The sequence below is a fragment of the Oryctolagus cuniculus genome, chromosome 10, assembly GCF_051225735.1.
Source record: "Oryctolagus cuniculus isolate XC-2025 breed Fujian yellow rabbit chromosome 10, ASM5122573v1, whole genome shotgun sequence".
NCBI classification, from domain to species: Eukaryota; Metazoa; Chordata; class Mammalia; order Lagomorpha; family Leporidae; genus Oryctolagus; species Oryctolagus cuniculus.
Window position 1 is genome coordinate 19,781,729 of NC_142876.1, and position 14,839 is coordinate 19,796,567.

A 14,839-nucleotide genomic window follows, 5' to 3' on the forward strand; every position below is an offset into this window, starting at 1 on the left:
AGGCGGAGTGTTGGAGGGCTTGTTCAAGGTCAAACTGCAGAAGAGCTGGGGTTTGTTGGACCCGGGATCCCCAGCTTGGGAAGCAAGACTACCTGGCTTCCCCCTGACCTGTACCACCCCTGGGAGCATGCCTGGCTCCGCAGGAAACACAGCTGCCTTCTGCTGTGTGCCCTGTCTCCTGCACAGCTGCCTCCTGTGTGCCTCCCTGAGAAGGTGCATGGGGAGTGAAGACCGAAACTTCACTTCCAAAGGCCTCCTCCTTGGCCCTCAGCTGCTCACTGTTTTCTGGAAACTCCCAAGAACACACTGATGCTCCCACGCCTCCATGCCATTCTTGCCCCTGCTGCCTGCCATCTCTCCCTTCGGAATCACTGCCATTGGGTTAAGTGGTCCAAGTCCCAGCCACTCCTTTCCGATCCAGTGAGGCAGCAGGGGATGGTCCACATACTTGGGTTCCTGCCACACACGTGGGAGACCTGGATGGAGTTCTGAGCTCCTGACTTCAGCCTGGCATGGCTCGGGCCATTGCAGGCATTTGGGAGTGAACTGGCAGATGGAAGATCCCTGTCTCTCTGTGCCTCTCTGCAGTTCAAGCACAATGAAAATAAATGATAATATTCTTAAAAAGCGTGGTTTATTGGCAGCCAACATCCCCCTAGGGACAGAGGGAAATAAATGGGTGTTCTCCTCAAAGCATTGGACAAAACAAATCGTTTAACAACCCAACTGTGAGACTTCTGCCAGTGAAAAGGGGTGGCCCTATGGAGACGGACAGTGGGCACAGTCCAGCGCTGACCCCACCAGGGGAAAGGTTATCCACCCCACGCACTTGGAAGAGACCCAACCAATGGATCAGAAGCCTGGGTTTGCCGGTGATACAGATGTGTGACCTTGGCACGGTCACTCAGTCTTCCTGAAATCAGATGCACCATCTGCATGACCAAAAGGACTGAAATGTAGGAGTAGGAGTGGGATTTTCCTCTCTTCAAGGGCAGAGTAGGTGCTGAACAAACAGCAAACCAAGCACTGAGAGGCACGCGTGATTTTCAGAGGATGCAGATGGAAAATGCAGCGCCTGCATCGTTCACGCCCCTCTCCCTGCTCCAGGCTCCTCTCCCGGCTCTGCAACCCCAGGCCAGCGCCTCCTTCAAGACTGAGGTGCAAACGCTGGGAAGTAGACTCCTGGTTATTCAGGGGAGCCCCTGTGAAATCATCTGCCCCCTCATGAATATTCATCGTCTCTGTGCTAATCACTGCTGTCGGCTCACTGAGGGTGTGCCCCTGTAATCCCGCTCCCTCTTCCCCCTCCTCCTTCCTTCCTTTGTCTGAGACATTCCCCCCACTCCTAAGCCTGCTAAGGTCTTCCCAGGTCTCCCCAGTCTAATTCAGGAGAAAGCTATTTCTGGTTCTGGGCTGAAGCACGCTTTAGTTTCTCTCCATCAGAAGGTGGTTCCCGTAAAGCACGCCCCACTCAGGCCCAACAACAGCTCTGGGTCCTCGCCATCCATCCTTCCTTGACCCCTGAATTAGACAATGCGAAGCTCTCTGACCACACGGGCGTCTTGTATGTTGTGCTGGTGCCGGGAAGCAGCCAGAGGATGACGCCTTGTGGTCTAGTGCAGGGTAAACGAAGGAAAGAACGCTCTGTCAAAGCAGACAGAACCAAATCTGCACAGAGAGGAACAAGGCAAGGCTGTGGGAGTGCCTGGTTAAACATTTAAAAAATTTTCTCTCTTTTTATTTGAAAGAGAAACGTAGAGATAGACAACAGAGATCTTCCATCCCATCCCCTGGTTGACTCCCCAAATGCTAGGCCAGGCCAAATCCAAGAATCTGGAACTCCATCCGGGTCTCCCATGGGAGTGGCAGGGACCCAACTAACTACCTGGGCCATCGTCTGCTGCCTCCCAGGATGCACCTGGGCAGGAAGCTGGGTGGGAAGTGGAGGAACCCGGTGCACCAGTGTGGGAGGTGGGCATCCCAAGCAGAGCCCTGACTACTGCTGAATGCACGCCCCTTCTCATGAGCTTACAACCTATCCCAGATGTCTGCCTCTCTCCTAACGCAAAACCATCTGTCCTTGGCTGCAGCAAGCACACGCAGGGTTAGACAATGCATGCACCAATTTGGGCCAAGCAAGGTGCAAGGAAGATCCTTATAGGGCGGATGAGTCGGCGGAAGTGGCCTGTGCATTCCAGAGTCCAGGGAGACCAGAACAAGGGCTTATGCCATTGCCTTTTTTGGCAGCAGCCGGAACTGTCCTGGTAGTCTCTTTAGGCATTTGATGGTACACAAGTGTCTAAGCCATTTGTATCATTAGAGGCAAAAAGATATGAGGGAAGGGAACCTTTATAAAGTTAGGAACTTAGGATATTTTAGAATGGGAACATAAAAAAATGAAATTAAAGGGAAAATAAGGATAATAGCAGCTACCACAACTAGTAGGCTCAGATTTTTAAAAATTCTATGTTATCCTCTACCCTGTAAGATACAAGGCAGGCCAGCGCCGCGGCTCAATAGGCTAATCCTCCACCTCGCGGCACCGGCACACCCGGTTCTAGTCCCGGTTGGGGCACCGGATTCTGTCCCAGTTGCCCTCTTCCAGGCCAGCTCTCTGCTGTGGCCCGGGAGTGCAGTGGAGGATGGCCCAAGTCCTTGGGCCCTGCACCCCATGGGAGATCAGGAGAAGCACCTGGCTCCTGGCTTCAGATCAGCGCGGTGCACCAGCTGCAGCACACCAGCCGTGGCGGCCATTGGAGGGTGAACCAACGGCAAAAGGAAGACCTTTCTGTCTGTCTCTCTCTCTCACTATCCACTCTGCCTGTCAAAAAAAAAAAAAAAGATACAGGGCAATCTCATTGCTATCTTGAATTCTCCTGAAGGAGACCCATTATACTTCTCAAGCTTTTCAGGGTGAAAGGAAAAACCCACCCTCGCTTCTGGTTTGAGTAAGAATCATTTATTCTTATCAAATGAGAAGCAAATTGCTCCTAAGTGCCAAAAATGTAGAGGATAAAAATGAATTGAGAGTGGTTTCTAAAGCAATATTTTCTGTCCTTTCCTTTGTCTCCTTAAAGGCCTGGAAATAAAATAGCTCATCACAGAACGCTGTTTCCTTCTCCTATTAAATACACAGAACACTGTCAGGGTAAGAAAGGATGTGGGTGACAAGAGCTATTATCAAATTTTCATGGTTGATTTGTTAGTGGTTCCAGAGAGATAAATAATATTACTCTCCAGTCCAACAAGGTCTCCTACCTAAGATTTGTAACATTATTTCTTAAATCAACATAGCTTTCTCTTTCTAGAAATTGTGGCAAAAACCAGGGAGTCGCTGGTTTGATTTAATGAGCTTTACACAAAGGGAGCCGTTAGTAACCACAGAAACAGGGCAGGGTTTCCATAATGATCGTGCTTGAATGGTATTCCAATCTGAAAAGGGTCTTTTTAATTATAGGGTTTGGGGGTGGCCGGGGGCTGGGTGTGGAGATGGGAGGGGGTGGAGTGGATGCAGTTTGCAAGGGAAGAGGGTGACCAGTCTCTCATGCTTTCAGAGGCTAGCAGGTGGGCTCCACTAACAAGCCCTAACCCCGGGACTCGGCTTAACCCTGGCAAAAATGTTTTTCCTTTTCAACCCCACACATTTGCTCGTTTTTTACTTCTTTAAAGTCTAAGCTCTTCAAACAGAGCTCCCGAGTCCTGGGGGTGTGGACGAAGGCTCGGGCAGGATAGATCAGAAACGTGCAGCACTTGGCTCGGCTCGGCTCGGCTCGGCAGTGCTGCGGGGGCTCTCGCCCACAGCCCGCATCGCACTGGCACCTCCCAGGCACCGCTGACCTGAGCTATTTTGAAGCCGGTGACGCCAGAGGCTGCTGTCTCCAGGATTACCAGCACAGGAGCCAGGGTTTTTACAGTGTTAGGGCAAGCCAGCCCATCCGAATCTCTCTATTTTTAATTTTTTTTTCTTTGAAAAAGCAAGAGAGACAAAAGACACAGATCTTCTACTCTCTGAGTCACTCCTCAAATGCGAGGGCTATTTCAAGCCAAAGCCAGTCTCTCGGACTCAATCCAGGTCTCCTCCCCTCCCCCTGTAGTTGGCACAGACCCAGGTTAGCAGGAAGCTGGAATCTGAAACAGAGCCAGGATCCAAACCCAGTGCTCTGATGCTGAATGCAAGCTTCCTAACTGCACATTAACCACTGTGCCCAAAGCCCAACCCTTTTTTATTTTTTAATTAGGTTTATTATTATTTTTTAAAGATTTATTTATTTGAAAGGCAGAGTTACAGAGAGAGAGGGGTTGAGACAGAGAGAGAGAGAGAGAGAGAGCGAGCGATATCTTCCATCTGATGGTTCATGCCCCAGATGCTGCAACAGCTAGCTAGGTAGATCTGGGCCATACCGAAGCCAGGAGTTTCACCTGGGTCACCCATGTGGGTGGCAGGGACCCAGGCCCCTGGGTTGTCTTCAGCTGCTTTCAAGACCTTTCTCTCTGTCTCTCCCTCTCACTGTCTGTAACTCTACCTCTCAAAATAAATAAAATCTTAAAAAAAGAGGGGTGGGCATTTGGCATTGTGGATAGACGCCTTCTAGAACGTTCACATCCCCTACCAAAGTGTTTGAGTTTCATATTCCACCTCTGCTTCTGATTCTACTTTCCTACCGCTGTGCACCCTGGGAGACAGCAGGTGTTGGCTCAAATGCTTGCTGCCCAGGACGCAATGCCCCATGAGCGCTGTCGCCCATCGACGCTGAGGTCACCTGCTTGGGGTTTGGGGGCAGCTTGGGGCCGCAACTCTTGCTGGGGCTGCCCCAGGAGTCTCCTTCTCAGGCTATTTCTACTCCCTGTTTCCTCCCTGTAATAAAGGTGACCATGACTGTGTTCCTGTCTGTGCACCCTGTGAGTTTTTCTAGCAAATCCACGACCTCAGATATGATTTTGGGAAAACTTCAAGCATGCATCTGGTGTCAGAGGTCTTGAGCGCACTTGGCAGTCTAAAGAACTGAACCCTTAACCTCATCCTCTGGCCAACTCTGGGTGACACCCAAGAATTCAGCACAGGATAAGTGGATTATTCTACAAGGGAAAAGAGCAACTTCAGTGAATGGTGTCATCTAGTGGGTGTGCGAGGAAGTTGGGGACATCACCACACAGACCCCAACCAGTGATCCTACAGGGCTTACACAAACTTGACCTAGGAAGGCCAGTCATCAAATGGGAAACCTCCTGTTGTTTTAATCATCAAATCAAGTGCACTTGCCCCATCAAAGCACATTCTCTTGCATCTCCTCAGCTATTTGCATGGTCCCTTTCCCTGTCACTTTCAACCGCCTGGATCCTTTCTTTGGAAACACAGCACCCCATCTCAGTACTCCCTGACATCCCTGCTCCTTCAGTCACTACCCTCTCTCCCACTTGCCAAGCGGCTCTCTGTGTTCCCACCTGCTGGTCACACCTCAAATCCCTGCCATCTGGCTCCATCAGAACGCCCCCACCCAGGTCACCCCCCACTTCCCTGGTCTCAAACCCAACAGGTACCCTTAGATCTCTGTGGAAACACTTCCCCCACACCTCGCTTCGTGGGCCTTCCTCCCACTACTCTGGTCACACCATCCCAGTTACTCTTGCTGGTTCTTCCTCTAGCTTGATCCTGAACCTCCCTTCTCTTATCAGTCCCTCCCCATGCAATCTCATCATGGCTTTGAACATCACTGCATTTTTATCTCAGCCACACCTTCCTTCTGAGATTCAAAGCTATGTGTCCAAATGTTTCAAGGCCCTCTCCATCAAGCAGGAAGTGGAATAAAGGTTGTGAACCACCAGAAAGACCGCACTGAAGGCCACTGCTACAATACAAACAGTATCTATGAAGAGGTGTACAAGAAGTCACTATTCTTGAGGCTGGCACCCGTGGCACAGGAGGTTAAGCCTCTGCCTGCGGCGCCACCATCCCACATGGGCACGGGTTGTAGTCCTGGCTGCTCCTCTTCTGATCCGGCTCAGCACAGCTCTGGCCATTGCAGCATTTGGGGAATAAACCAGCAGATGGAAGACCTTTCTCTCTGTCTCTCCCTCTGTCTGTAACTCTGCCTCTCAAATAAATAAATCTTTTAAAAAAAGTTGTTATTCTTACATCAAATTAAATCACATTTAAAAGGAAAGGCACCACAAAATACACCAAACACCAGAGTAAGGAAGAAGGTTTATTGTTGGGGGGCGGGGGGGAACCCAACAGTCTGCTTCCCCGTGCACAGAGAGAACAGCAGCTTGTACTTGGAGAACAGGCCTTCTGTAGCTTTGCAGAGGTCTGGAAGTGGAAGCAGCAAATCCCATTAGGGTGGGGTAGAGCTGACACTTGTGATTGGGCTATTTGGTCACCTGACTTCTAGTGAGCCAGGCTGGGCTTAGGAAGATGGTGCCATTTTGCTAACATTAGTTTTATTTAAAAGTAGGCATCAAGAAATGGGACATGAGGGGCTGGCATTGTGGCACAGTGGGTTTAGCCACCACTTTTTTTTTTTTTTTTTTCAGATTTTATTTATTTATTTGAGAGGTAGAGTTACAGACAGTGAGAGGGAGAGGGAGGGAGAGAGAGAGAGAGAGAGAGAGAGAGAGAGAGAGATCTTCCATCTGCTGGTTCACTCTGCAAATGGCTATAATGGCTAGAGCTAAGCAGATCTGAAGCCAGGAGCCAGGAGCTTCTTCTGGGTCTCCCATGCAGGTGCAGGGACCCAAGTACTTGGGCCATCTTCTATCGCTTTTTTTCCCAGGCCACAGCAGAGAGCTGGATTGGAAGAGGAGTGGCCAGGATGAGAACCGGCACCCATATGGGATGCCAGTGCCACAGGCAGAGGATTAACCTACTGCGCCATAGCGCTGGCCCGTTAGCCACTACTTACGATGCCAACATCCCATATTGCAGTCTCAGCTGTTCCACTTCCAATCCAGCTTCCTGTTAATGTGCCTCGGAAGGCAGTGGAAGATGGTCCAAGTACTAGAGTTCCTACAACCCATGTGGGAGACCTAAACTTCCAAGCTAGGTTCCTGGCTTTGGCCTGGCCCCACCCTGGCTGTTGTGGCCAACTGGGGAGTGAACCAGTGGATAGAAGATGCTGCTTGTCTGTCTTCCTTTCAAATAATTTTTTAAAAAACACTTCAATATGGGGCCGGTGCCATGGCTCACTTGGTTAATCCTCCACCTACAGCACCTGCATCCCATATGGGCGCTGGATTCTGTCCCAGTTGCTCCTCTTCCAGTCCAGCTCTCTGCTGTGGCCCGGGAGGGCAGTGGAGGATGGTCCAAGTCCTTGGGCCATGCACCCTATGGGAGGCCAGGAGGAAGCACCTGGCTCCTGGCTTCGGATTGGTGTAGCTCTGGCTGTAGCAGCCATTTGGGGGGTGAACCAATGGAAGGAGGACTTTTCTCTCTGTCTCTCTCTCTCACTGTCTAACTCTATCTGTCAAATAAAAAAAATTTTTTAAAAAGACACTTCGATATCATTTTTCTCTTTTTTCTTCATTTTCTACATCAGCTTAATTGCTAAGGCCAGCTGACTTTGTCTTCACGAAGCCTTCCATTTCCCTGACAACGATCTGAGTTTAGATCTAACCTTCTAGCTTCTGGCTAGCCCCCAATCTGGTCTGCATTTTACATGATCTGATCATTACAATTTCCAGATTTCAAAGAACAGAAATGTAATGGAGCTAAGATGTAAAAAATAAAGGCCTACTGGTGAGGTACAAAGAAAGAAAGAAACAAACAAACAAAAAAACCACCAAAAATGGTGAGGAAGAAAGACTTGTAGAGGAGGATATCTTTTTTTTTTTTTTTTTTTTTTTTTTTGACAGGCAGAGTGGACAGTGAGAGAGAGAGAGAGAAAGGTCTTCCTTTTCAGTTGGTTCACCCCCCAGTGGCCGCCACTGCAGGCGCACTGCACTGATTCGAAGCCAGGAGCCAGGTGCCTCTCCTGGTCTCCCATGCGGGTATAGGGCCCAAGCACTTGGGCCATCCTCCACTGCACTCCCAGGCCACAGCAGAGAACTGGCCTGGAAGAGGAGCGACGGGACAGAATCCGGCACCCCGACCAGGACTAGAACCCGGTGTGCCGCAGGTGGAGGATTAGCCTAGTGAGCCAAAGCACCGGCCAGAGAGGGATAGCTAACCAGGAAAATAAATATCTCAAAAGACTTGGGGGATGGCATTGTGGCTTATCGGGTAACCCTCTTGCCTGCATTGCCACCATCCCATGTGGTCATTAGTTCATATCCCCACTGCTCCATTTCAGATCCAGCTCCCTGCTAATGGCCTAGGAAAGCAGTGAAAGATGGTCCAAGTGTTTAGGTCCCTGCACACACACGGAAGAAAGAAGCTCCTGGCCCTACCCTGGCCATTGCAGCCATCTGGGGGAATGAACAAGCAGATGGAAGATTCTCTCTTTGTCTTTGGACTTTCAAAATAGCTGAATCAATTAAAAGAGAAAAAAAAAGACTTATACCCTAATGTTCACAGCAGCTTTATTTATAATCTAAAACCTGGACATGGTCCAAATGTCTATCACCAAGAGAATGGATAAGCAAACCACGGTACTTGTCAAATGGAATACTACTCACCAACAAAAAGGAATAAATGACAGGTACACACGACATTATCGGTGGTCTGCTTTTCTTTTTTTGTTTTAAAGATTTATTTATTTATTTATTTGAAAGTCAGAGTTACACAGAGAGAGGAGAAGCAGAGAAAGAGAGAGAGAGAGAGAGAGGTCTTCCATCCGCTGGTTCACTCCCCAACAGGCTGCAACAACTGGAGCTGTTCTGATCCAAAGCCAGGAGCCAGGAGCTTCTTCCGGGTCTCCCACGTAGGTGCAGGGGCCATCTTCTACTGCTTTCCCAGGCCATAGCAGAGAGCTGGATTGGAAGTGAAGCAGCCAGGTCTCGAACTGGCGCCCATATGGGATGCTGGTGCTTCAGGCCAGGGCTTTAATCCACTGTGCCACAGCGCTGGCCCCATGTTTTTCAAAAACATTTTTCCTGAGTAAAAGAAGCTTTGCACAAAAGAATACTTTCTGTTAGAACTCATTTGTAGGAAGGCTTAGAACAGGCAAAGCTAATCTATGGTGGGGAGAAAAATCGGAACAGTGGCGACCCCTGACTGGGAAGAGGCGTGAGGGAAACTTCTAGGAGGTGTGGGAATGTTCCATATCTTGACAGGGACATGGATTCCACAGGGGGTGCGCGTCTCAAAACGCTGAGTGCTGCACGCAAGATCTCTACATTTCACTGTATGTCATTTTTTCAAAGATGTATTTATTTATTTGAAAGAGTAACAGAGAGAGAGACAGAGAGAGATCTTCCATCACTCTCCAAAGGACTACAATGACTGGGGCTGGGCCACAATGAAGCCAGGAGCCCAAAGCACCATCCAGATCCTTGACACCACCGGCAGGGGCCCAAGCCCCCAAGCCATCCTCCACTGCTTTCCCAGGCATGTTAGCAGGGAGCTGACTTGGAAGTGGAGCAGCCGGGATTCGAACAGGCACCCATAAAGGATTTCAGCACTGCAGATGGCGGCTTAATCCACTGCACCACAATGCCAGCCACTGAAAAAGCCTTTCAACTGTTTATCTTTTAGAACTGTTTCAGATTCACAGCAAAATTTGGAAGAAGGTACAGAGATGTCTCATACGCCCCCTCCCCCGTTGTCAACAGCCCCCTCTGGATATATATATATATAGATAGATAGATAGATAGATGATCCTACATTGACACATCATTGTTACCCCAAATCCATCGATCACATCAGGGCTCATTAATGGTGCTGTCCCTGAATTGGGACTCACGGACCCACCACAGTGGAATCCTGCAGAGTCGTTCCACTGCCCTGCAAATCCTCCCTTCTCTGCCTATACAACCTTCCCTCTCCCTTAACCCCTGGCCACCACTGGTCTTTTACTTAAGTCTCCATAGTTTGGCTTTTCCAGCATATCCAAGAGTTGAATCAGTCAATATGTAGCCTTCCCAAACTGATTTCTTTCATTCACTAATATGCGCTACCTTCCCTCCACGTCTTTTCATGACTCGAGAGCGCATTTCTGTTTAGAGCTGAATAATATTCCAGTCTCTGGGTGTACCACAGTTTATCCTGTCTCCTACAGAAGATGAATTAGAAACAGAAACTGTTATTTTGACTGTGGTGGCCATATATGAATCAACCTATCAACAAAACTATAAAACTTGATGCACACATGTGCACTCACACACACACATGAGTTCAAACAAAACTGGGGAAACCCGAGCGAGATCAGTGGCTTGTATCACTGCGAACATCTTGGCTGCGATAGTGTACTGTAGTTTTGCAAATAGTTACCACTCGGGAGAACTGGATAAACCACACAAGGAAGCTCTGTTTCTTACAGCTCTGTATGAATCCTCAATATCTCAACAAAAATTTTCTGTTAAAAAGGATGATAAGAACACTGTATATTTAATGATATTCATACTGAAATGTGTAATAGTGTAATAGTAAACTGTTCTTTAATTAGAAATGCATTTTTAAGAAGATGATTTATGGTTGGTTACAGGGATATTTAGGCGGCTAGACATGAGATAAGGCACATACAATAAAATCATTTATAGAATTTAGGTGCTGCGTATTTACGGTACTATTCTTTCACCTTCTTGGTATGTTTACAATTTTTCGTAAAACGTTGGGGGCAGGGAAGGTGGAGCTGACTGGTTTTGACACAGTTGCTCACTGAGGCATAGAGACCTGTCAGTCCTGCCTGGCTGCCTTCCCTCTCCTGTGACCGGGTTCAGGATTGCAAGTTTAGCCACTGCAGCAGCGCACACATCGCATCCCCACTGGAGCAAGGAGTAAGGGCAAGGGTTGGTCTGCTTCTGCCATCCCTTTGTCAGGACACAAAAAGCTTTCCCAGAAATCTCCCAGCAGGGCTCTGCTCAGCTCTCGCTGTCCTGAATGGTCTAACACAGCCAACCGTGCCTGCCAGAGAGGTTGGGAAGGATTAATTAGCTGTGCCATGGTGAACCTGCCTCCGCTTTTGGTTGTTTAGCAAAGCCAACGCTAAGCAGGCATGTGGCAGTGTGGGTGTCTACCACACCCACTCCCGATCACACTGATGGCGCAAAATCGGCAGGTGTGGACCCCTGTCTGTGATTCTAGCCTGTGGCTTCCTCCGCACTTCCACATTAGCTGGGAAGTACTAAGTTCCTCCCAAAATATGTGATTTCAAAAGTGCCTGATGAAGACTTTACATAGCTGTCGATACAATGTGTCGTACGATTTAAGACTTCTAGTGGTATTGTGAGTCAGACAGTTGAACACCGAATTTAACCTGGCAAAAACAACAGTAATATCCCAGGAAATGAGATGCCTTGAATTGCCTCTTGTTTGAGTTGATATTTGTAGAGTACGTTAAAAAACATCAGACCTGGGCTGGCATCATAGCACAGCAGGAGAAGCCGCTGCCTGCAACACCGGCATCCTATGTGGACACCGGTTTGAGTCCTGGCTGCTCTACTTCCTGATCCAGCTCCCTGCCAACGGCCTGGGAAAAGCAGTGGAGGATGGATCAAGTGTTTGGGCCCCTGCACCACCTGAATGAAGCTCCTGGTTCTTGGGTTCAGGCTGGCTCAGCCCTGGCAGCTGTGGCCATGTAGGGAGTGAACCAGCGGATGAAAGAGTTCTCTTTCTCTGCCTCTCCCTCGGTCTGTAGTGTCTTTCAAATAAGTCTTTACCACATCAGATCTAAACGTTCATTCTCTATGTATGCAAATAATCCAAAGACTCTGAAGACGCCACTGAGTACACTCCACACACTGAGTGTAGCAACCTGCTGGAAGGTGAGGGGAGCGCCCTCGGTCCTGGGACGCGGCAGCCACTCACGGGTCTGCTGGCTTAGCGCAGGCGGCTGTTTTATGGACTTGGTGAGCTACCTGCTCCGCGTGTCTACACTCTCCCTCCTCCACCACAGCTAATTTGTCACTTGACAAAATCCTTGTACTTTTTTTTTTGAAAGTTATTTTATTTATTTGAAAGAGAGAGAGATACAGAGAGGGAGAGAGAGAGAGAGAGGGCTCTTTCTATTGGCTGGTTCACATCCCAAGTGGCCACAACAGCTGAAGCTGGGCCAGGTCAAACAAAGCCAGGAGCCTGGAACTCCATCAAGGTCTCCAGTGTGGGCAGGGCCCCAAGCACTCAGGCCATCCTCTGCTGCTTTCCCAGGTACATTAGCAGGGAGCTGGATCAGAAAAAGAGCAGCCAGGACTTGAACTGGCACCTACAGGACATGGGCTTAGCAGGCAGTAGCTTGACCTGCTGTTTCACAACGCTGGCCCCTTTTCTCAACTTTAAACCATCTTTGAGGGACACTAAAAGATATTATTTCTGAATTTCCCAAAACAAAGAAATTATTCTTTGGTCATTCCACCTTGCCTCTCTCTCCTTGGCTTCTGTGACTTCTCAGTCCTACTTTGCTCTGTTTCTCTTCCCCCAGCTCCTGCCTCCTCAACACTAAAATTATTCAACACTCAAATTCAGTTTCTGTCTAGGCCACTTTCTCAGTGGCCATGGGCAGGTCGTTAACATCTCTAAACCTTCCGTTCCTTATCTTAGTGGAGCCACCGCTGTGGTTTAGTGGGCTAAGCTGCTGCCTGTGGCTCCTGCATCTCACGTGGGCTCCTCTTCTGATCCAGCTCTATTAATGCACCTAGGAAGGCAGTGGAAGATGGTCCAAGTGCTTGGGCCCCTGCACCCATGTGGGAGACCCAGAAGAAGCTCCTGGCTCCTGGCTACAGATCGGCCCAGCTCCGAACATTGTGGCCATTTAGGGAGTGAATCAGTGGATGGAAGACCTATCTGTCCCTCCTTTTCTCTCTCTGTAACTCAAATAAATAAATAAATAAAATTCAAATAAATAAAATATTAAAAAAAAGACACTAGTGATACCCAACAGGACTGATGTGAAGTCAATGATATATACAAAAGCACCATGGCTCTGGGCCTCCCATGGTCAAACCTCTTTTTTTTTTTTTTTAAGATTTATTTATTTATTTGAAAGGCAGAGTTACAGAGAGGCAGAGGCAGAGGCAGAGAGAGAGAGAGAGAGAGAGAGGTCTTCCATCCACTGGTTCATTCCCCAGATGGCTGCAATGGCTAGAGCTGCACAGATCTGAATGAAGCCAAGAGTCAGGAGCTTCTTCCGGGTCTCCCACACGGGTGCAGGGACCCAAGGACTTGGGCCATCTTCTACTGCTTTCCCAGGCCACAGCAGAGAGCTGGATCGGAAGTGGAGCAGCCAGGACTCGAACCAGTGCCCATATGGGATGCCAGCACCGCAGGCAGTGGCTTTACCTGCTACTCCACGGCGCCAGCCTCCATGGTCATGTTTTGTAGACGCTAACTCATTGCCTCTATTAAACAGATGTCACTCTTCTTGTCATTTAAATGCTAATGAAAATTCAGTGTTGCCCATTTTTTGAAAATATAGTACATTAATATACTGATTACTGAACCAGTCTGAAGGGTCTCTGGGCCCGCTTTCTTTCTAATGAGAGGAAATGGATATTGGAAGGCCCCAGCGCCCTTTCGGGGGATAAAGGATTTTGAAACATGGCTGTTTCTCCCATCTTGGTGGGTACACGGCCAACAACCTTGTCACTGGATCACAGGGGAGGTTTTGACAAGTGAGGAACAGGCTGTTGTCCTAGGCAGAGAAACGCTCTCCGTAAATCTGCCATCTGACTTCCCAAACACCTCGTCAGCAGCAGGTCACCATTCCTACATAGAAACCACCACAAATCACAGAAGGGCACGACGGCCCTCACTACCACCCTAATCCCATTCTCCTGATGTGACCACTGCTGTTTTTTTTTTTTTTTAAAGACTAATGTTATTTATTTGAAAGGCAGAGTTACAGAGAGAGAGAGAGATTAAGATCTTTCATCAGCTGGTTTGTTCCCCAGATGGCTGCACGGGCCAGGGTTGGACCAATCCAAAGCCAGGAGCCAGGAGCTTTCTCTGGGTCTCCCATGTGGGTGTGGGGGCCCAAGTACCTGGGCCATCTTTCACTGCTTTCCCAGGCCCATTAGCAGGGAGCTGGATTGGAAGTGGAGCAGCCAGGACTTGAATTGACACCCATATCGGATACCAGTGTCACAGGCAATGGCTTTACTTACTATGCCATAACACTGGTCACATTTTTCTGTTTTAAAATGTTTTATTTTTCTGTATTTGAAAGGCAGAGAGAAACAGACACACAGACAGATCTTCCATTCACTGGCTCACTCTCCAAATGCCTGTAACAGCCAGGGCTGGGCTAGGCTGAACCCAGAAGCTCAGAACTTAATCCAGGTCTTCCACGTGAGTGTCTGGGGCCCAGCCACTGGAGCCATACCTGCTTCTTCCCAGGGTGCACACCAGCAGGAAGCTGGAATTTGAAGCCAGGCACTCTCGTATAGGATACAGAAGTCCCAAGAAGCTACATAGCCACTGTACCAAACGCCTGCCCCCAGTGACACATTTCTATGTCATTTTATCGTGGGTACAAAGTACACACAGTATGAATAAAATGTCATTTGCTCAGCCACTCTCATTTTTCTAGAATTTTAGAATGTGTTTAAAATTTTCTTTCTTTTTTTTTAGTCCTTTTTAAACTTTTATTTAATAAATATAAATTTCCAAAGTACAGCTCTTGGATTACAGTGGCTTTTTCCCCCCATAACCTCCCTCCCTCCTGCAACCATCCCATCTCCCGCTTCCTCTCCCATCCCATTCATGTCAAGATTAATTTTCAATTATCTTTATATACAGAAGATCAATTTAGTA

General features: G+C 48.5%; 1 long non-coding RNA gene across 3 annotated transcripts in view; it reads right to left on the minus strand.

Annotated features, from left to right (window-relative positions):
* The window catches only part of LOC138844158 (uncharacterized), a 68,319-nt gene that overhangs the window by 15,096 nt on the left and 38,384 nt on the right, over positions 1-14,839 (minus strand). Inside the window, exon 3 of one of the 3 annotated variants that reach the window (XR_016213944.1) lies at positions 8,646-9,041. The exons of the other annotated variants lie outside the window; for them this stretch is intronic. This is a non-coding gene — a long non-coding RNA (uncharacterized LOC138844158). Of the gene's footprint in view, positions 1-8,645; positions 9,042-14,839 lie in introns of those variants that run through there. 3 annotated transcript variants of the gene reach the window in all.